Source organism: Scyliorhinus canicula, chromosome 4 (assembly GCF_902713615.1).
Source record: "Scyliorhinus canicula chromosome 4, sScyCan1.1, whole genome shotgun sequence".
In the NCBI taxonomy this organism is placed as follows: Eukaryota; Metazoa; Chordata; class Chondrichthyes; order Carcharhiniformes; family Scyliorhinidae; genus Scyliorhinus; species Scyliorhinus canicula.
The window spans coordinates 169,318,787-169,340,052 of record NC_052149.1 but is presented as its reverse complement, the minus strand read 5'-3'; the positions used below and the strand labels follow the sequence as shown (position 1 = coordinate 169,340,052).

The 21,266-nt window shown below is 44.7% G+C and overlaps 1 protein-coding gene across 2 annotated transcripts in view; it reads left to right on the top strand.

Annotated features, from left to right (window-relative positions):
- Positions 1–21,266, top strand: part of afap1l1a (actin filament associated protein 1-like 1a) — a 220,486-nt gene that overhangs the window by 23,629 nt on the left and 175,591 nt on the right. Inside the window, exon 1 of one of the 2 annotated variants that reach the window (XM_038795506.1) lies at positions 6,306–6,481. The exons of the other annotated variant lie outside the window; for it this stretch is intronic. The gene's annotated coding sequence lies outside the window, so the exon portion shown is untranslated. Of the gene's footprint in view, positions 1–6,305; positions 6,482–21,266 lie in introns of those variants that run through there. 2 annotated transcript variants of the gene reach the window in all.

Genomic DNA, 21,266 nt, shown 5'->3' with positions numbered 1-21,266 from the left:
AAAAGAACATCTCAATTTTGAAAAGTGGGAAAATATTAATAAAGTACATCATACAGTTTTTACAAGGATAATTTGGGACAGCATGGTAGCAAGTCGCTTCACAGCTCCAGGGTCCCACGTTTGATTCCCGCTTGGGTCACTGTCTGTGCGGAGTCTGCATGTTCTCCCCGTGTCTGTGTGGGTTTCTTCTGGGTGCTCTGGTTTCCTCCCACAGTCCAAAAGATGTGCAGATTAGGTGGAGGTTAAATGGGGTTACTGGGTTACGGGGATAGGGTAGAGGTGTGGACTTGAGTAGGGTGCCTCTTTTCCAAGGGCCGGTGCAGACAAGGTGGGCCGAATGGCCTCCTTCTGCACTGTAAATTCTCTGATTCTATTTTTTCTTTTTTTATATATAAATTTAGAGTACCCAATTACTTTTTCCAATTAAGGTGCAATTTAGTGTGGCCAATCCACCTACACTGCACATCTTTGGGTTGTGGGGGTGAAACCCACGCAGACATGGGGAGAACGTGCAAACCCCACACGTTCAGTGACCCAGGGCCAGGATTCGAACCCGGGTCCTCAGCGCTGTAGGCAGCAATGCTAACCACTGTGCCACCGTGCTGCCCCAATTCTATGATTCTATGAACATCGTTTGTAGTTTGCCCGATGAAACAAAAGAGACTTTTATCGACACAAGTAATTTGGAAAGAAAAGTAGTGAACTGCAAATAAATGGGATTTACAATGGGATGAGAAGAACTAGCTAAGGTAGACTGGGAGCAAAGACTTTATGGTGGAACAGTGGAGAACCTTCCAAGCGATTTTTCACACTGCTCAGCAAAGGTTTATACCAACAAAAAGGAAGGACGGTAGAAAGAGGGAAAATCGACCGTGGATATCTAAAGAAATAAGGGAGAGTATTAAATTGAAGGAAAAAGCATATAAAGTGGCAAAGACTGGTGGGAGACTAGAGGACTGGGAAATCTTTAGGGGGCAACAGAAAGCTACTAAAAAAGCTATAAAGAAGAGTAGGATAGAGTATAAGAGTAAACTTGCTCAGAATATAAAAACAGACAGTAAAACCTTTTACAAATATATAAAACAAAAAAGAGTGGCTAAGGTAAATATTGGTTCTTTAGGGGATGAGAAGGGAGTTTTAAAAATGGGAGATGAAGAAATGGCTGAGGAACTGAACAGGTTTTTTGGCTCGGTCTTCACAGTGGAAGACACATAAAATGCCAGCGACTGATAGAAATGAGGCTATGGCAGGTGAGGACCTTGAGAGGATTGTTATCACTAAGGAGGTAGTGATGGGCAAGCTAATGGGGCTAAAGATAGACAAGTCTCCTGGCCCTGATGGAATGCATCCCAGAGTGCTAAAAGAAATAGCTAGGGAAATTGCAGATGCACTAATGATGATTTACCAAAATTCACTAGACTCTGGTGTGGTCCCGGTGGATTGGAAATTAGCAAACGTGACAGCAGTGTTTAAAAAAGGACGTAGGCAGAGAGCAGGAAATTATAGGCCAGTGAGCTTAACTTTGGTAGTAGGGAAGATGCTGTAATCTATCATCAAGGAAGAAATAGCGAGGCATCTGGATAGAAATTGTCCCATTGGGCAGACGCAGCATAGGTTCATAAAGGGCAGGTCATGCCTAACTAATTTAGTGGAATTTTTTGAGGACATTACCAGTGCAGTAGATAACGGGGAGCCAATGGATGTGGTATATCTGGATTTCCAGAAAGCCTTTGACAAGGTGCCACACAAAAGGTTGCTGCATATGATAAAGATGCATGGCATTAAGGGTAAAATAGTAGCATGGATAGAGGATTGGTTAATTAATAGAAAGCAAAGAGTGGGGATTAATGGGTGTTTCTCTGGTTGGCAATCAGTAGCTAGTGGTGTCCCTCAGGGATCCGTGTTGGGCCCACAATTGTTCACAATTTACATAGATGATTTGGAGTTGGGGACCAAGGGCAATGTGTCCAGGTTTGCAGATGACACTAAAATGAGTGGTAAAGCGAAAAGTGCAGAGAATACTGGAAGTCTGCAGAAGGATTTGGATAGGTTAAGTGAATGGGCTAGGGTCTGGCAGATGGAATACAATGTTGACAAATGTGAGGTTATCCATTTTGGTAGGAATAACAGCAAACGGGATTATTATTTAAACAATAAAATATTAAAGCATGCCGCTGTGCAGAGAGACCTGGGTGTGCTAGTGCATGAGTCACAGAGTTGGTTTACAGGTGCAACAGATGATTAAGAAGGCAAATGGAATTTTGTCCTTCATTGCTAGAGGGATGGAGTTTAAGACTAGGGAGGTTATGTTGCAATTGTATAAGGTGTTAGTGAGGCCACACCTGGAGTATTGTGTTCAGTTTTGGTCTCCTTACTTGATAAAGGACATACTGGCACTGGAGGGTGTGCAGAGGAGATTCACTAGGTTAATCCCAGAGCTGAAGGGGTTGGATTATGAGGAGAGGTTGAGTAGACTGGGACTGTACTCGTTGGAAGTTAGAAGGATGAGGGGGAATCTTATACAAACATTTAAAATTATGAAGGGAATAGATAGGATAGATGTGGGCAGGTTGTTTCCAATGATGGGTGAAAGCAGAACTAGGGGACATAGCCTCAAAATAAGGGGAAGTAGATTTAGGACTGAGTTTAGGAGGAACTTCTTCACCCAAAGGGTTGTGAATCTATGGAATTCCTTGCCCAGTGAAGCAATTGAGGCTCCTTCATTAAATGTTTTTAAGGTAAAGATAGATAGTTTTTTGAATAATAAAGGGATTAAGGGTTATGGTGTTCGGGCCGGAAAGTGGAGCTGAGTCCACAAAAGGTCAGCCATGATCTCATTGAATGGCGGAGCAGGCTCGAGGGGCCAGATGGCCTACTCCTGCTCCTAGTTCTTATGTTAAATGTTAGAGAAAATGGAAAACGGACAACAAATAAGCACCACAATGGTAATGAACATGAAAGTATAAAATAAATGCTTAGATATTGATTATTATATGATGGCTGTGGAGTCCAATCCATAAACTGGTACTCTTCATAAATAATTCATACTGAATTACAGAAAACAGTGCACTGAATAATTTTCCTCCAGCAGCCACTGTACTAACAATCAATTAAATTAGCTCCTACACTCAGCAATGACTACAACGTTGTTAATGATTTAATTTCTTCCAGAATGCTTCTTACAACATCTTAACATCACCATGTGATTCATCAACTTCTATGCCAAAACAGGGCTCCATTATATTCCTTGGTTTTGACATTTTCTACAGTATATCAAAATACTTTGGAAAAATGGTGCAGACTCAGTGAGACAAATGACCTGTTCCTGTGATAGAACATTTTCTGGTTCTACATATTGTTGTTAATTATTTTGGTTTGAACCCATGGTAGAAACAGAAAACAGGAGAATTTGTTGAATATAAGGTGAGCTGGCAGTATTGAGCAACAATGTAATGAGTGAGAAATCAATTTGAGCTGTTTTGTTGACTACGTCTTTTGGATGCATTCTGTATTCAGGAGGTATTTACATTCAATCCAATTTTCTAATTGTCTCTCTTTTCCTGAACATGCTGAATGATAATGAGGTATGGGTCTCGGGGAAACCATCAGTCCCTCGCACCTCATTCAAATGGGTACCTTTGTGTATAAACCTAGACAGTGACATTTGATAGGCTAATTCACTGTAGGAACTACAGTTAAGTCCAATCCTGGTCTCATTTAATATACACACGCCCAAAAAAACATACATACACAATTTCCGACTGGAATCAATAGATACTGATCAGACACAGGAATCTTGAGCATTATTTTCCTCTTCAATGCTGTTATCATTTTTGGCTCTCCTACTGCGACTCAATTCAATTCATTCAGATAGATAAGGGATCTGCTCTGTACAGCTCAGTACTGCATTGACTGCTGCATTTACCCATTAGAAGAGATTGTTATAAAATGACCATATCTAGCTAAGTTAAATTCACAACACAATTCAATTTCCAGTCACTTTTGCTTGCACAAAGAATTAAACCAGAAAAGAATCATAGAATCCCTACAGTACAGGAGAAGGCTATTTGGCCCATCGAGTCTGCACGACCCTCTCAAAGAGAACTTTACTTAGGCCCACTCCCCCGCAACCTAATCTACACTAATTCACCTAACCTGCACATCTTTGGACTATGGGAGGAAACCGGAGCACCAGGAGGAAATCCATGCAGACATGGAGAGAACGTGCAAACTCCACATAGTCATCCAAGGTCGGAATCAATCCCGGGTCCCTGGTGCTGTATAATTTCTTTCAATGTTTTGAACTTCTTCACTTCCTGTTTTCTGTAAATATATCATCCTCTTCCTGCTTGATTTAGGTTTATATTTTGCACCTTAATCCTTTTAAGCTCCTCTTTTTTTTCAAACTAAACTGTTAACCTTCTTAGACTGTGCACTTTCTAAAGCAACCTGTAACACTGATCTGAGTAATATTTATAGCATACTTGACAACTTTATTTTGTGTTATGTATGACACATCAATGCATTTGAATAGTTGTTTACAGGTGGATAATATTAATGCAACTTGTACAATGGGAGGGAAATGTTTAAAGATATTTTTATAAAATTTATTTATCAGATTTTGTGGAACTTGTTATAACCGCAAAGGAAAGATTTAGAGCAAAATAAATACTTTGCATTTCTGTACGTCCTTACCACATCCATGGGATGTTCCGAAGTGCCTCATTTTCAATAAGTTATTTTCTAAGTATTGTTTTTGCAAATTCACCACTCTTCTTAGAATTCCCCCTATACCAAAAAGGGCCAATATTCTAAATGGTGAACAGGGATTCTCACTCCCTGACTCCGATGCAGGCTTCGGTGGGTGCTATTCAGGTCAAACTATCTTTTCAAGTTATCCCCCGGTATAACCCATACCTTCACAGAAGATTTCATTTACTTACCACTTAGTAGCATCGATGTCCTGGGTCCTGCGTTATTAAGGAAGTGAAGTAAGCTAATAACCACTTTTTCAGGTTAAGTTATTTTATTATTATACTTTTTTTTAAAGTTGCAAACACTTTCTTTACAGAAAGGTAAAAAGATTAGTGATTCTGGATGCTGCCTGGTTGGTTGTTGGTTGTAGGGACCTTCAGACCCACCTTAACATTTTAACTTTAAATCCTAGCCTTCTTTAGATCTATTACAGTTTACACTCGGCTGCTTGCCTTGCCTTTCCCATGACCGAGTGTTCTCTCTCTCTCTCTCTCTCTCTCTCTCTCCTCCTATTCTCTCCTGATGCTGGTTCTCTGTTTTCTGTCCTCCTTCCTCTATGCTCCGTTCTGACCTCTCCAGCTGCTGCTCCCTCGCGTTCTGCTCTCCTCGTTGCTGCTGTCTCGTGGGTGAGGGGGAAGGAGGAGCCCGCACTTGATACTTTTTTGGCGGGAAAGATCGGGACCTCCGATAGGGGATGGGCTACGGGGCTTAAAGGGGCACGGTGGGGGGAGGGCCTGAGCGCTGGTATTTTGACAGATCATCTTGTAGATCTGATCAATTTTCACTGAGAAATGCTCAAAGCACTCGTTAAACAAACCATATCTTCTTCTTTTGACATATTCAAAATCCTGTCTGCTTATCCTAGCTTTCTTTCTGCTTGATTCAAATGCATACACTGACTCTTGAAACTTATCCCACACATTTTGCAGTTTTTCAACAGCTCTCAAATTTGGTGCAGCAGTTCTATGTAAAATGGTCTCCTTTTCTTCCAATAATTTATTCAATCTATTCTCAAATATGTCTGTTGTGGCTTGGGTACTTTCCTCTTCTGTTAAAACCTGAGCGCTGGGGCGGGAGACAGACAGGCGCCAAGGGCAGGGAAAGTGTCTTATTTAAAATGTTTATTCTTTCCCTGTACCCTCTCAGACCAGATATTGCCAGACTTCAATGTTTCAAATGACACCTTTTCTGTATTTTCCAGAACAGTATCGTTATGTTACATAAACTAACCAGTCAGACAATGCAAAATAGCTTAAAAAATAGCTTGAGGTGAATCACGTTTTTATGGAATGCAAACAGAAAATAGTGGAAGTATCCAGCTGGTTTGGCAGCATCTAAGGAGAGAGAAACAGAGTTGGTATTTTAATCAGTGACTGTTTGTATGAACTGTTGTAATGCACGGTCACCCATCTGGAATTATAACCCCACTTCACCCACTACAGGTGGTGTCAGATGTATTGTGTATTTCCAATATTTTCTGTTTGTAATTCAAGATTCCAGCATCAGTATTTTTGCTTTTGAATTAATATTTTTCTAGGAATGGCTTCAGGCAACAGTGTTCACAAGGAACCTGAGAGATCTCCCGACTCTTTCTAAAAGTACTTGCCCAAACTCAGTTTGACATTTCGTCTGCAAGACAGCTTCTCCAAAAGTGTAGCAACGAACCTATAAGCAAGAACAATTGCCTGGATTGAAAGAGAAAATATTTAAGGAAGGATCTTAAAAGGTGGGTCATGCAAGTAGATAAACCCCAGACAACCTTTGCATAATGCTATAGGAGATCTATTACTTTTTCTTTTAATCAAATGGTAAAAGCATTTATAATTTGGGCAGCATTAGGAGGCTTTTTGTGTGAAGCTTGTTTTTTGGAGGTTGTTTGCTGTGATTATAACTTTAATATTTTTCAAGACAAATATCTATTGGGAACTATCTGAATTTCAGGAATGTCAAAACTCAAATTTGAAATCTTAAAACAGCTAAATGCTCATCATCTCTTGACACGTCCACCCCTTCTCCCACTCAGTTCCACTAGAAATCTGATTGCCAAGCCAAATATAGAAAAGTGAACCTACTGTCTCACAAGTAAACTCCGAAAGGAGTGCTAAATTTACGATATCTCAAGGGTAGTTGAGATATTACACAAGAATTTCAAAATTCTGTTTCTGCAGACTCAGTTGTATTATGGTGGTCCTGGCACTGGTTTCAGAATCCTGTAATTGTAATCACTTCAATAGGGTCTCTGGAAAACCTTCTTCCGTCGAACAATCTATTTTCATGGAACATGGTAGCAGAGGTTAAACCATATATTTTGCTTTTGCACACAAATGGATTTAATTTTGAGAACAGAAATGTTGGGATTCAAACCTTGACACCATTGAGTGATCGATCTATTTTTATTATATGAACTAAATCGACCATATTTCTGAATGGCAGCGTTTAAGTTTATAGATCCACTTCATTTATTTATTTATGCAATACTTGATGCAATGCTTTTTATTTGCATTATCAGCAATGTTGCTACAATTAATTAATAATGTTTCTTGCCTTTTTGACTCTTGATTAATTTATAATGTTGCAAATGGCTGAAATGTTTTCGTGTTCTTCATTTTTCACATGAAACTTTAAAGCAGAGGTTAAAGGTTCCCCATTACTGTTAAAAGAAGAGTAGGGAGGTTCCTTGGTAACCTGGCCAAACATTCCTCATCAACAATTACCACCAAAAATAGTTGAACTGATTTTTCAGCATTTTTTGTTGGGGTGAGCAGTGTGTGGAAATAGGCTGCCTACATAACAACAGTAATTGCATTTGAAAAGTAACTCATTGGCTATATAGTGCTTTGAATCGTCCTGAAGAGGTGACATGGTGTTATAAAAAGCGGGATTCTCCAGAATCGGCGTGATGGCCCGTCGCCTGCATCAAAAACGGCACGAACCACTCCGGCGTTGGGCCGACCAGAAATAGCGGAATTCTCCACACTTCCGGGGGGTAGGTGGATGCCGGCGGAGTTGGTGCCGCGCCAGCCAGCGCCGAAGGTACTGCGCAAGTCCGCGCATGCGCCAAAGTGCTGGTGTGATCCCGCGCATGCGCAGAACCGCTGGCGTATTCTGGCGCATGCGCAGGGGGTGTCTTCTCCACGCCGGCCATGGCGGAGCCCTACAGGGCCGCCGTGGAAGGAAGAAGTGCCCCCACAGCACAGGCCCACCCGCAGATCGGTGGGCCTCAATCGTAGGCCAGGCCACCGTGCACCCCCCCCCCCCCCCCCCCACCCAGAGTACTGCCCCAGCCGACTTACCTGCTAGGTCCCGCCGTGTGGGACGATGTCTAATCCACGCCGGTGGGACTGGCCAGAAACCAACGGTTGCTCGGCCCATCGGGGCCTGGAGAAATGCCGCTGGCCCCCAACCAGTGTGGCGTGAACACCGCCCGAAAACTGGTTCCGGAGAATACGGCAGCCAGCGTTGGGGCGGCGGCACGGGATTCGTGCCCCCCCCCCCCCCCCCCCCCCCCCCCCACCCAAAGTCTTTTTTTCTTTAATTGTGTGTCAACTGTAGAAATATCAAGGGGAAGAGGACCTTGTAAGATTAAGGTGGGTATAGAAAGTCCCATGATATGATATCGAAGAAGAGCAAGAACGTTTTGCCAGTGGCATCGGCCACTATGCATCCCTGAAACAGATTCATTAAAAAAGAGATTTTAAAAAGTCTCACTAATTAATAGATCTCCATCGGGGTCATTATCGTATTGTTTTTGGGACCTTGCTGTGACTGATACAGTAACCTACTTTCCAACACTCACAATACTTTAGAAGTAATCCATTGGTAGTAAAATGCATTGGAAGATAGTGAAAGACACTATATAAATGAAAGGATTTTTTTTAATGCTTTGTCATGTATTTCAGGATTATCCTAAAGTAGAGGTTTTCAAAGTCAGGGTCGTGACCCACAGGTGGGTCACGGGCAGGTTTCGGGAGGGTCGCGCCGCTCGGTCGCAGCGTTCCTGATCGCGGGAGGAACGGCCAACAGCCGCGACCGGCTTTTCAAAATGCCAGTCACGATGGACTTTTGAGATTGCCGGCCATCCCGTGCATGTGTACCGGATCACACAGTGTGCAGGCCCGGAGCCCAATGGGGTGGACCGCCTGTTTCTGACATCAGTTCGCTGTCCAGGGCCAGTTTTTTTTCAGCAAACGGCAGATTCTTCCCACCAGAAACAGCGGCAGAGAGCAGGTCACGAGCCTCATACGCTGACATCACATGTTCCGGGCGCGAGAGTTATTCCTCCATTTTGCAGCTGCCAGCAGTGCTGGTGTGAATACCATGGCCTCTGGTGAACAACCCATGAAGAAGAATCTGAAAACAGGAACAAAGCAGCATTATGACAATTACTTGAGGTATGAGATATTAAATGCGCCAGTGCAAATCAGGATTAAAAATTCATGTGTGTTATATGCAGGGAAGCACTGGCAAATGAAATTTTAAAACCCTCAAAACTTCTCAGACATTTGAAGACTAAACATGCGGGTTCGAGGCCAAACCCGCATGAGGATATAGTGAGAGTTTAAATCATCAGCGGAAGGAATTATCAGAAATGTAACATTGAATAACAAAGTGACAACGTGAGGACCAAGCAGGCTCATCTGTCACATTAAAGGTAAATGAAAATGGTGGGTCGCAAAGGTCAACCAGTGTGGGAGCCAAAGATTGGTGGGTGTGGGTCCCGAAGGATGGCCGGTTGGTAAAAATGGGTACCGGGAATAAAGGTTTAAAGAACACTGTCCTAAAGGGTTTGATACATATTTGCTATTGATATTTTAAATGCTCGATGGTTCTGAGCATTTTACATTTAGGGTGTCCTCAAACTGCCAGTACCTAGCTACACAATCTCATAAACTAAAGGTGTAACAGTCGTAATCTGAACTGGTTAGTGAATGGTTTCGCACATCATTTGCACATAACATGTACCTTCTCTGAACCTTTTCCATTTTTTGCAGGGAAGAGTGAGGAAACACTTGGTAATGTTAATCATTGAGCTGCTTTATTTCACAGATTGCTGGTGACCACTCAAAGCAGAAGTTAGGTTCAGAATCGGAGTTCAATACACTTCAGTCTTTTCTTACTGACCCCAGCAGTAAAGATTTCAGTTCAACCTATAAGAAAAGCCTCAATTTTTTAGCTACGTCTTTTTCAGAGCTATATTCCAAGAAGGGATTAAAATGACAAATAGGAAGCATTTACAAGACTGTTTCTTGGACCCTGCAGTTTTTCAATGCATAAGTTCTTTTGATATAACTTTCAAAATTATTTTCAGCAGAATTAAATCTAGATTCAGTGTAAGAAAACAGCCAGATGGTGTTTTTGCACTTGAGGCTTGAATCCTGTTGACTTAATGCAGCACAGAAGGAGACTATTGAGCCTTTGGGACTTGTGCCAGTTCTTTTGAAAGAGCCATCCAATTATTTTGACTCCCCTGCTCTTTCTCCGTAGCTCTACGGATTCTGGACCAGATTTTTGCCAGGTCAGGCCGACTCGGAGCCCTTTAAAAATGGCAGCAGACCCAATTCCAGAATTCCCACTGGGATAAGGTGCACACATACAGCACTCCAGCCCTTGTCAGCATCATTTGCTGGGGTGAATTTGGGCCGTTTCTGTAAAATATGTGGTTCACAGCACCTCAGATGAGTTGTGAACCCCAGGGGGACTCCAGTCTCGAGTGGGGAACCAAACAAAAACAGTCACTTCCTCCTGGAAATCTTTCAATTACAGTCTTCGAAATACTAAAAAAAATAGGTTCTTTCATTTTCAATAGTCGGATGCTGTATTGAAAGTTTGACATTTTAATTGCAGTTATTGATTTTGGGGTGGGGCATTTTATAAGTGGTGAGATGCGTTTTCCCATTGGGGAAAAGCACTATTATGTATTTAAAACTGAAGAAAACAAAACTTGGAAACTCTTGAGTGTCATGATTTGAAGTTATTTAGATGTTCACAATCCTTAAAATTAAAAATACTGTTCTGCACCTTTCCTTAGAGAAAGAAAAATTAGACAGCTACTGCTGGAGTACATTAATTGACAGGCCATCTGGTGTAGTTTAGGACAATATAGTTATCTGTTTTTAAAATTTCAATGGACTTCATCGTCTTTGATCTATGATGCTCTTTTACGACAGCCAAGCCCAATATGAATGTTTGGCTGAGTTTCCAACTCTACAGAAACACACATCTCAGCAGGCAGCTGTGTGGGCTGTTTGGCAGTTTTAAGAGGTTATTAAAATATTGTCTGTCTTTAATCTGCATTCTGAACAGATGTTTGTTTATACTAAAAAAAGGATTGACCAATTGAAATGATTTGAATGGGTTTCAGTATGAAATATGTTTGAATGTCAGCTCTATTAATTAGATTGTTAGAAATTTACATTTTTAATTTAGAAGTCATTGCTCCTGATATCTGGCAGTGTACACTGGGTGAATGGCTGTGGAGGATATAGGAGGACATGGAGCGCACATGGGTGTGTATGAGGGGCCATGGAGCATATAAAGGGTATGAAAGGGGGGCATGGAGATGTGATCGAACATAAGGATTGGTTCAGTGGTGAGTATTTGAGGACCTGATATCACTACAACTGAGCCAGTGTCTCAGTAAATGGAGGTGGGCAGCCCCTCCATCCGCCAACCTCTCACTTTGGGATTGCCTCTCGAGGTGGCGTTCGTTTTCAAGGAGTTGGGTCTGCCAAGTCAGGAAATTTCCAGGTGCAACCTCCCCATCATTCCCACAAACCTCCAGCACATTACCCTTTTAGTATACATCCAACACCCTTTTAAAAGTTATTAACGTATCTGCTTTCAGGTAGTATCTTCAAGATCATAACTTAACTATATTCTTTTAGATATATGTTCTCTTCATCTCCCCTTTTAGTTCCCATACCACTGCATCATCCATACCTTACTGACTGGAACTGGCATATTAACCTGACTGATAACATAACTGATATAGAAGCATAGGATATAGAGTCCTTACAGTGCAGAAGGGGGCCATTTGGCCCATTGGGTCTGCACAGACTCTCTGAAAGAGCACCCTATCTGGGCCCAGCCCCGCCCTATCCCTGTAATTTAAACAGTATAATCCCTGGAGACTAAGAGGCAATTTATCATGACCAGTCCATCTAATCTGCACATCTTTGGACTTTGGGAGGAAACCGGAGCACCTGGAGGAAACCCACGCAGATATGGGGAGAAAATGCAAACTTCACGCAGTTACCCAAGTCACGGAATTGAACCCTGGTCCCTGATGCTGTGAGGCAGCAGTGCTAATCACTGTGCCATCATGCTGCCATTTAATTAAACATTTAGGGTGGTATTCTCCCCCCCCCCCCCCCCCCCCATCTCTGACCTGACGCCACACTTGAGGCCCCGCCCCCGTAAATCGCACAACACCCCTACTGGCCCCACGGAGGGGGGAGAATAGGGGTCTGGGTGCCGACGCCGGAGTAAAACACTCCAGTTTTTACTCCGGCGTCGGCACTTAGACTCCCGTTGGGAGAATCCCGCCCTTAATGTGCAGCACACGGGGCAGTCAAAATATTCTTACAGCTTTTGCATTGTGTAGGACTATGAAAATCAGCATTATTTCTATGCCTCTTCTGACATATTCTTAATCATAAACCCAGAAGTCTGCTTCTAGCTGAAGAAACATGAAGGTTTAATTTCCCAATTTTGGTCTTATTTACTAAGAGTTCCTGGTTAGTGTTAAATTATTGGAATTTTTGTATTATGGCCTCAACCTCTGGGAACTGGGATATGATTGTCCAAACATTCTATTTATAACTGTGAACAACCATCAAAGTAAAGTAAGGTTTCCATCTCAGCCACCTGGGGATTCTTGCTCAGAACTCAGGAACAAAATAACTATATTCTAATCCTTTGCAATAATTGTTTTCCCCCACAGTTTGAGTATGTAGGAAGTTGTCATTCATCATGAATTACCTTTCCTTGTGGTATTTCTTCCCAGATGTACTAAGTAGTTCTAGTGAAAAATAACCACCAGATGACCAGTGGAAACATTTTGCTCGTTCACATGTCATATTTCATGGTTTCAAGAAACCTACTGACGGAAATCTGAATGTTGATCCAATTTCTCAGGCACGACATGGGTGCGAATCATAAAAGCAAATCACTGCGGATGCTGGAATCTGAAACCTAAAGAGAAAATGCTGGAAAATCTCAGCAGGTCCGGCAGCATCTGACAAAGGGTCATCTGGACTCGAAACATCAGCTGTTTTCTCTCCCTACAGATGCTGCCCGACCTCCTGAGATTTTCCAGCATTTTCTCTTTTGAGTGCAAATCGAACCGGCTTATAAGTAAAACAACCTGTTTTACTCTTGCCGGTGTTGGTCCAGCTGCTATATTTGGGGGTCCATTTCGTTGATGTCCAAGACACTGAGATCTGTAGCTACCAGCTCCAGAAAAGCTAATCTCTTGTTTATTTTGTTTAAAACCTTCTGCGGTGCCATAAGGAGGAGAAATGCTCCAGCCCCCTTCTCCATCACCCCCACCCCCTCATCCCCCACTACTCAGATGATAACCCTCCTCCCATTGCTCTATCTGACCAACCTCTTGCTTCTCCTTGAATTAACCTGAAAGCCAATGGCTCACACAAGCTGCTAGTGAACGTGAAGCAGGTGCCAGCAGCTGGGCCTAGATGTACAGACATGGCAGGATGAAGCCCAGTTATGGGTTGACTTTGTGTCTCTCTGTTCAGATGCTTGTGCAGCACAAAATAGTTCATTTGCAGTAAATTTCGTCCTACATCGTGAATAGATTGAATATATAACCCAACTGTTATTTGGTAATTTACTATATAATTGGATTACCCTAATCCGTTCTGTTGGGTGGTTAGTTAAGGAATTCCAGTAGGTTAGAAATGGATTATGTATTACTTGAATAAATGTGATTTATGAATTGAATAAATTTGATCAGCCATGATCAAATGGTGGAGCAGACTCCATGGGCCCAATGGCCTAATTCTGCTCAAATGTCTTATGGTTTTATGAATTTTATGTCACAGAGTGGGTGGGACTGTAAAATGCGGCGAGCCATTCAAAAACCCATTGACTTGCGCGGGACAGAAAATCTTGTCAGCAGGCGTGTCTATAAAATCCTGCCCCAAAACTGTATTTCGAAACTTTCAGTTGTAATTTTCCCCTGAAAATCTGCATTTCACACATCCCAAGTGGATTTCCGTGGGTAGGTGTGCCACATACCGTGTGGGAGTCATTGCCTACCATCCCAATCAGACCTTGATGCCTGGACACTGTACTTGAACACTGCGGGAGGCAACACCACACAGGCAGCAGCTGCAATTCGAAGCCCCAGCACTGAGGACATGTCCATGGCTGGAGGGTGGGTGAGTGCAATGAGGAGGGGACCAGGTGAAGTTATGTGCGCGTGTCCAGGGTCTGCAGCCAGGTGTGCATGGGCACGGCCTGCCGGGTGTGTGGGGGCCGGGGATTGGGGGGGGGGGGGGGGGGGGGGGGAGGAGGGAGGAAGGGAGGGGAGAGAGATGCTGGGGCCCATCCCCTGGGTGCTTGGATCGCGGCTGCTGTGAGTATGGTGTTGCCTCCAGCAGTGTTCAGGCACAGTGTCCTGGCATCACGGTCTGATTAGGATGCTGGAACATTGGGGGTATGGAAAGTTCTGGGGTGGGAGCCACCATTGTTTGTCAGTCTATCACCCTCCTCCAATGCCTTACAGATATTGAACGGTATGGACGGTGTTTTTGATCGCGTAGAACTAGCTCTAGTGGTGCTGCTAGTAGGCCGGGCAGCCAGGCGCCGAAGAAGCAGCATCAGCGTCGACAGAGGCTTGAGGCAGACCCCGCCCCACATCCTGAGGACCTGGCCACTCATCAGACCAGGGTGAGACCCAGAGGGGGAGGTCCACGACGGCCCAGGGTGTACAAGCGTCGCTGGTCGTTTAAGCAGATGATGGACAGTGCGTGCCACAGGAGTCTCCGCCTTAACCAGGAGACGGTGCAGCACCTGTGTCATGTTCTTGTAGACTTGGCACTATGTGCAGGAGAAGGACACCCACTCTGCGGAGCCGTAAAGGTCACCGCAGCCCTGAACCTTGCGCCTCTGGATCCTTCCAGGACTCGAGCGGGGACCTGTGTGGCATCTCTTGGGTCACAGCCCACAGGTGCATCCGACAGGTAACAGATGCCCTGTTTGCTGAGGCAGAAAACTATATAAACTTTGACATGGACCAAGCCCGACAAGACGCCCGAGCAGCAGGATTCTCCGCCATCACCGTAATGTCCCAGGTCCAAGGTCTCATAGACTGCACGCATGCCGTCTTGCGCACACCAAGCCATCTGGGAGTGGGCTACAATTAACAGGAAGGGGTTCCACTCCCTGAATATCCAGCTCGTGTGGGACCACAGCATGCAAATCATGCACGTGTGTGCACGATTCCCAGAGAATGTGCACAATAATTACATCTTGGAGCAGTCAAACATCCTCAGCGTCTTCGAAGACTACCCCAGGATGGCCGCCTGGGGGAAAAGGGGAACCTGCTGAGGACCTGGCTAATGACGCCAGTATGGAGGCCGGTGACCGATATGGAGACCCGATGCAATGAGGCCCATGTGGCCACCTGGGCTACCATCGAGCGGTACATTGGACTGCTCAAAATGTGGTTCCGTTGCCTCGACTTCTCCGGTGGTGCTGTGCATACACCCCCTGGGGGGTCGCCTACTTTGTGGTGGTCCGGTGTGCCCTCCACAACCTGGAACAGCAGCAGGGCGGTCTGCTGGAGGTGGGAGAGCAGGAACATGTGGCCACCTCCTGAGAAGGAAGATGAAGATGACGTTACATCATTCCAGGGTGCTGGAACTGTGTTGGAGATGTTAGTGGGTCACTGTCAAGTGCAGCAGTGCCAGGTGCAGGCTCGTGGGGGTGGGGGACAACTCACCCGTGCAGCCCGGTGTAAGCTGTTGACCTTATGGCACTGGGTCCCGGTCATCCTTGTCACGCTTCCCGTGCTGACAGCCGCTGCCATTTAATCCCAAGCGGCACTGGCTGTCCAGTGGCTCACCCTCCAAGGCCCACTGGGGAACAGGACATCCTTCCTGGCCTCTACCATCTCCAAGAGCCTCCCTAGGTCTTGATCCCCAAACCTTTGGGCCGGGCATCTCAGCGCCATGGCTGGCAGCTGAGTGGGGTTGGCTGTGTGTGTGCAGTTCAAGTGTTTATCGACCTTGTAAGTGGGGGATTGGCATGCTGTCCCAGCGAACCAGCTGGAGAGCCTTGATTTGCGGCGTGAAGCCCATGGGGCTGCCTTAAGTGGACCAATTAATGTTGTATTGTGGGGACAGTCTTGCAGGGCCGTGCGCCTGGACGATTGCAGCAGTTCCTGCTAGCTACCACGCTTAGAAATCATTTGAAAGAATCGCGCCCAATATCTTTAAACTTCTGGGGCGGGATTCACCGTCCCGCCAGTCCTGTTTTCTGGTGCGGCATGTACCCACCGGCAGTGTGATTCTCCGTTCCTGCAGCCGGCCAATGGGGTTTCCCATTGTTGCCGCCAGGAAAATGGCAGGCGTGGGTGTGCTGCCGGCAAAGCGGAGGATCCCGACGATGGAGAATCCCGCTGCTGACATTTAGTAGCTGTGGATTCTCAATGTCAAGGCTATCTCCTTCCAATAATCTGAGATCATGTCCTTCATGGGTCTTATTTTTAATTCGTTCTTGGCATGCGAGTGTTGATCGCAAGGCCAGAATTATGCAGGACTCTCCCTTTAACTGAATGGCTTGCTAGGCCATAGAGTGTCAACCATATTGCTGTGATTGTCAGCTGTCTTGTATAGACAGACTGGGGAAAGATAGCAGTTCACCTCCAAAGATCATTTGTGAACCAGATGTGTTGTTACAGTACAGTATTATGATAATTATTAATGAGACTAGTATTGAATACAGATTTATTAATTGAAATTAAATTCCAGATACCGCGGTGGGATTTAAACATTGGTTTCTGGAGCTCTGGATTAGTGAAGTAATATTACCATTCCCTACTTCCCTTGATCTCAAAAGCAGATTTTTCATGGCTGGATTTCAGCCAAGACAACAACTGAAAAGTCTGTCAATTTGGGGGCTTGATTCCTCGAAGAAGCATCAGCCTCAGATGTCAGAATAGTTACAATGGGCGAGACTTAATTGCCTCACGCGCTGGATTTAGTGACGCGATGAGGCCATTAAATCTCGTAATCTGGATCTCCGTGGACAAATTCCAGATTAACATATTTAAGTGAGCCATTTGGCTCATTTAAAGGTGTCTGTCCAGATTCTCCCAGGGCCTGGGACACCGTTTAGCACTGGTTTCCACAAATACGGACCCGGGTAATGGCACTTGGTGGATAGGGGGTTGTCTCCCAGGCCATTAGAGCCCCCTGGGGTGGTTGGGTCCTAGGCAGGGTGGTACCCTCGCACTCCTGCTTGCACCTGGGCACTTTGGCACTGCCAGCTGGACACCTTGGCAATGCCATCTGGAGACCCTGGCACTGTCATGGTGCCAGCCTGGGTACCAGTTCTTTGGTCTTGGGTGCCAGGTTGTTCTGCCATGGTTCGGGCCCGGGTGTGCCTTTCCTTTAAGAGGTGGGGCGAGGGGGGAGTCAAGGACCCCATAAGAGCTGTGTTGGGTACAGTGGGAGGGGGGAGAGAGGGGGGAGTTCCAGAGGTAGCTGAGGGGGGTTGAAAGATCGATGCCACCCCCATCCATGAATACAGATCGCCAATGCAGGAAATGATGCTAGTGCGGCCTCGGTGGGGCGTTCCTCACCAAGGCCAACAAAAAATGACAAAATACCTTTTAAATTGCCGTCTGCAGCCCCTGCAGCGATGAGAAACACCCCGCTAAACGTTCCCAAAATGGGACTCGGTTTCTGTCCCGTTAAATCGCGTGCTCCCAAGCCAGTGAGACCAGCTTCCAGTAGAGGGTGCAAATAATTGAAAGTCTACCATCAATATTAAAATTAAGTTGATCTGGGGAAGATGGAATGGAGTTGTAGCAGAATCCCACTGGCAGTGTAAGTGCATTGCCCGCGAGTACCAGATGAACCATTCGGAGAGCAAACTTCTAGTCCTGCAAAGTAATGCTGAATCCTCAGGTGGCACATAAACCGAATGTTGCAGAGATGTTACCTGTATTGATATCCCTGCTGCTACAGGGGTCCATGGGAATGAGAGCATGGCTAGCTCTGCTACACACCAACAGCGACAGCGAACTACACATTGAATTGCGTCGTGCAAAACCATCTTAGCTCGAAATAGTTACAGGCTGCAACTGTACACACAGTAGTATTTGTGCAATCTGCAAACACAAGTTCATTATTGTCTTGTAACGACAGTCTGAATAAATGAAGGCCAGCTCAGAGTTTATAGAGATATGTGCAGTGATGCCATATCTTTGTTCTCTGAAATGACTGACCAATGATGTCATGTAGCTAAAGTACGCTGAACGAGATATTTGTGGAAAGTGTCCCTTGGAAGACTGAGGACCTCTTTGTGTTCTTTCCTACCCCACACCCCCAAAACAGAACAAAATTTCAAAGTCAAAATCAAAGAAACTTTGTGCAGACTGGTCAGTTAATCGCTAATGAATGAATTCATATCCTCAATCTGTCTGCTCCTCTATTTGTCACTGTTGTCAGTCCAAAGGAATATATCTCAGCTGCAGAGCAAGTATTCGGTGCCCCTCTTGAATCTTGATTCTGTTATAAATTTTCAATGTTTGGTGCCTAAAGAGTAAAATGATCCACCAGTGAACCCACTAAAGTGTTATCTTGGTGTGCACTAAAAAAAATAAAAATATTGCTCTTGCTGGGCACTGACTAATCACCATGCAATGTTTTTTTTTTAGCAGTGAAAAATTGTAAACTTGGTTGTAACCCAATTTCACCTATTTAATTTTATTTCAATATAAAAAATACCTTGGGTTAGAAAAGCAAAATACTGCGGCTACCAGAAGTCAGAAATAAAAATAGAAAATGTTGGTTACACTCAGCAGGTCTGGTAGCATCGGTGGTGAGAGGAACAGAGTTAATGTTTCAAGTCCAATATGACCTGAAGAGTCACATGGCCTTGAAATGTTGGGCAAGATTTAATGGCCACGCTGCGCCCAAAAAGCAGCGCACCATGGCGCAGCTTGGCCAATAGAAGCTGGGAGACCCTGCTCACATGATCTACTTGTCTCTCCCACGCCGAGTGCCATCTAACGTGATCTTGCACGACATTGTGATGTAGCTCCTGCCCATTGTAGGCGGATCACTTTTTAGCAAATCTGCATATTAAAAAGAGTCAGCTGGTCTCACTTTAATGTGCAGATTCCTGAATTACCCGAGGCGCAGGATTAATCTTCCTTGCCTCGGAGACCTCAAGCGAACAGCGTTCAGTACTAGTCTCCAAAAAAAGGGGTCCAGACAGAATGGCACTCGAGGGGTAGGGGGAAGATTGGAGGGGGGGTCTCCGAGGAGATGGGGGCCCCCAGGTGCATGCACTTTGGGCATCCTGGCACTTTGGGTGCCACCTGGGCACACTGGAAATGCCAGCCTGACACTGCAGCTGCTACCTGGGAACCCTGGCGGTGCCAGACTGGCACCATGGCAGTGTCACCTGGGTGTTAGCCTGGTACTGTCAAGGTGCCCAGATGAAGCTGCCAGCTGGCAGGTGTACTGCCAGTGTGCCAGGTTGGCACTGCCAAGGTGCCAAGCAGGCATTTTTTGCGCATGTATGACCAGGCCCAGGGATGCCCTGCATGGGTGTTGGGGCTTGCGGGGTTCAGGGGTCATTTTAGAGGCCTTGGAGATTGAAGCCATTTAAGAATGGCATCCTGATCTCTCGACACAGAGGAGTTTGAAAATATGAATTTGATGGAATAATGCTCTATATTCTATGCTGCATTACAGCCTCTTAATTTATCAACATTGAAGAACAACCTTCATTTACATAGCACCTTTTAATGTTGTAGAATGCTACTTTTTTCACTACTCTCCTTTTTATATACTAGTAAAAGTTCTTCCAATGCTTTTTTTATATTGCTGCTGAGTTTACTCATTCTATTTTCCCCTTTCTTTAAAATTAACTTTTAAGTCGCCTTTGGTTTCTGAAACCCTCCCAATCCTCAGACTGACTATCTGTCGCACTTTATTGAAGGGCTATGATGAATTGCTATCAGCCTGTTTAACCTAATGTTAAATTGTTTGGAATTTAGTGCATTATTTTCTCTTCCAAACTTTTCTCCTCAAGGCATTGTCCACTTTATTGGGTTCAGTTATTTGAGTACTAGACACCCTCGGGTGCCATCCCAGATGGCCATTTATCTATGTATCACACTGCATGTGGATCTTGGGTGGATGAGGATCAGGTTTGGCTGCAAAGCTATTTTTTTCATGTAAACGGACAAGTGAATCAAATTTTTTGTCAATTTGAAAAACGGTGTAGATGATAACGGTGGCATTAGCATTTCAGTAACTGAAGTTAACTTCCTATAAATTTGCCTGGTGAGTATGGAGTAATGAACAGTAGTATATAATTGATTCCCTATGGACGTATATCAGTGAGCAATCGCCAGATTTTGTAATAAAATGCAAGCGTAGGAAGGCTGTAATGTTTGATCCTAGGTGCGGGGAAATTTGTGTTGGTACGTAGCCACATTGTTTGTCTGGAAGCAGCTCAAGTGAAGCACTGCAGATCCAGCAATGCAATTAGATTTGGCTGTAAACCTCATGACCTTGAAATCGAAACCCAACCTAACATCAAAGCTCAAATACCCTTGGGTAGAAAGACAAACCGATATCAAAGCAATTAAATCGCTGAGCAGGTGAATCTCCGTTTGGCCTCTAGTTTCATTAGGAATAACACTAATCCCTGAGCCCATGGTGTAATGAAGCTATTTCAGAGCAAGGTGGTTCAAATAAAATAGTTTTTTTGGACTTGGGGTCCTCTCCAATGTAACTCAGACCCATTAAAACATCCAATCCATGTTATTGTGGTAACGGGACACTCCTGCTACCACAGAACACTCTGCCTGTGTCAGGGTTACTTGTGGGTGAGAGTGTGGGCAGACGCCTGTCTAGAATGAAACAAGCTGTTGTCCTGCAGTCCTGGGCTGTGCCTGCTCCAGAGGATTTGGTTATTTCCAGGAACCAAAGCAAGGTTCCCTCTAGGAACTCAAGACCATTAAGTCCAGGGCTTAAATACATCCAATACATTAAGTAGAATTTTCCCAAAAAAGTACAAGACATTTAACAAAAAAACAGAATTTTGTTTGCTTTCCAAACTTTCGCACAGAAAAGCAATCCATGCTTTCTAAATTGTTATCATAATTTTTCTTTGCCAACAGGTGGCGCAGTGGTTAGCACTGCTACCTCCGAGCTCCAATGACCCGGGTTCAATTCCCGCCTTGGGTGACTGTCTGGAGTTTGCACTTTCTCCCCGTGTCTGCGTGGGGTTCCTCCGAGTGG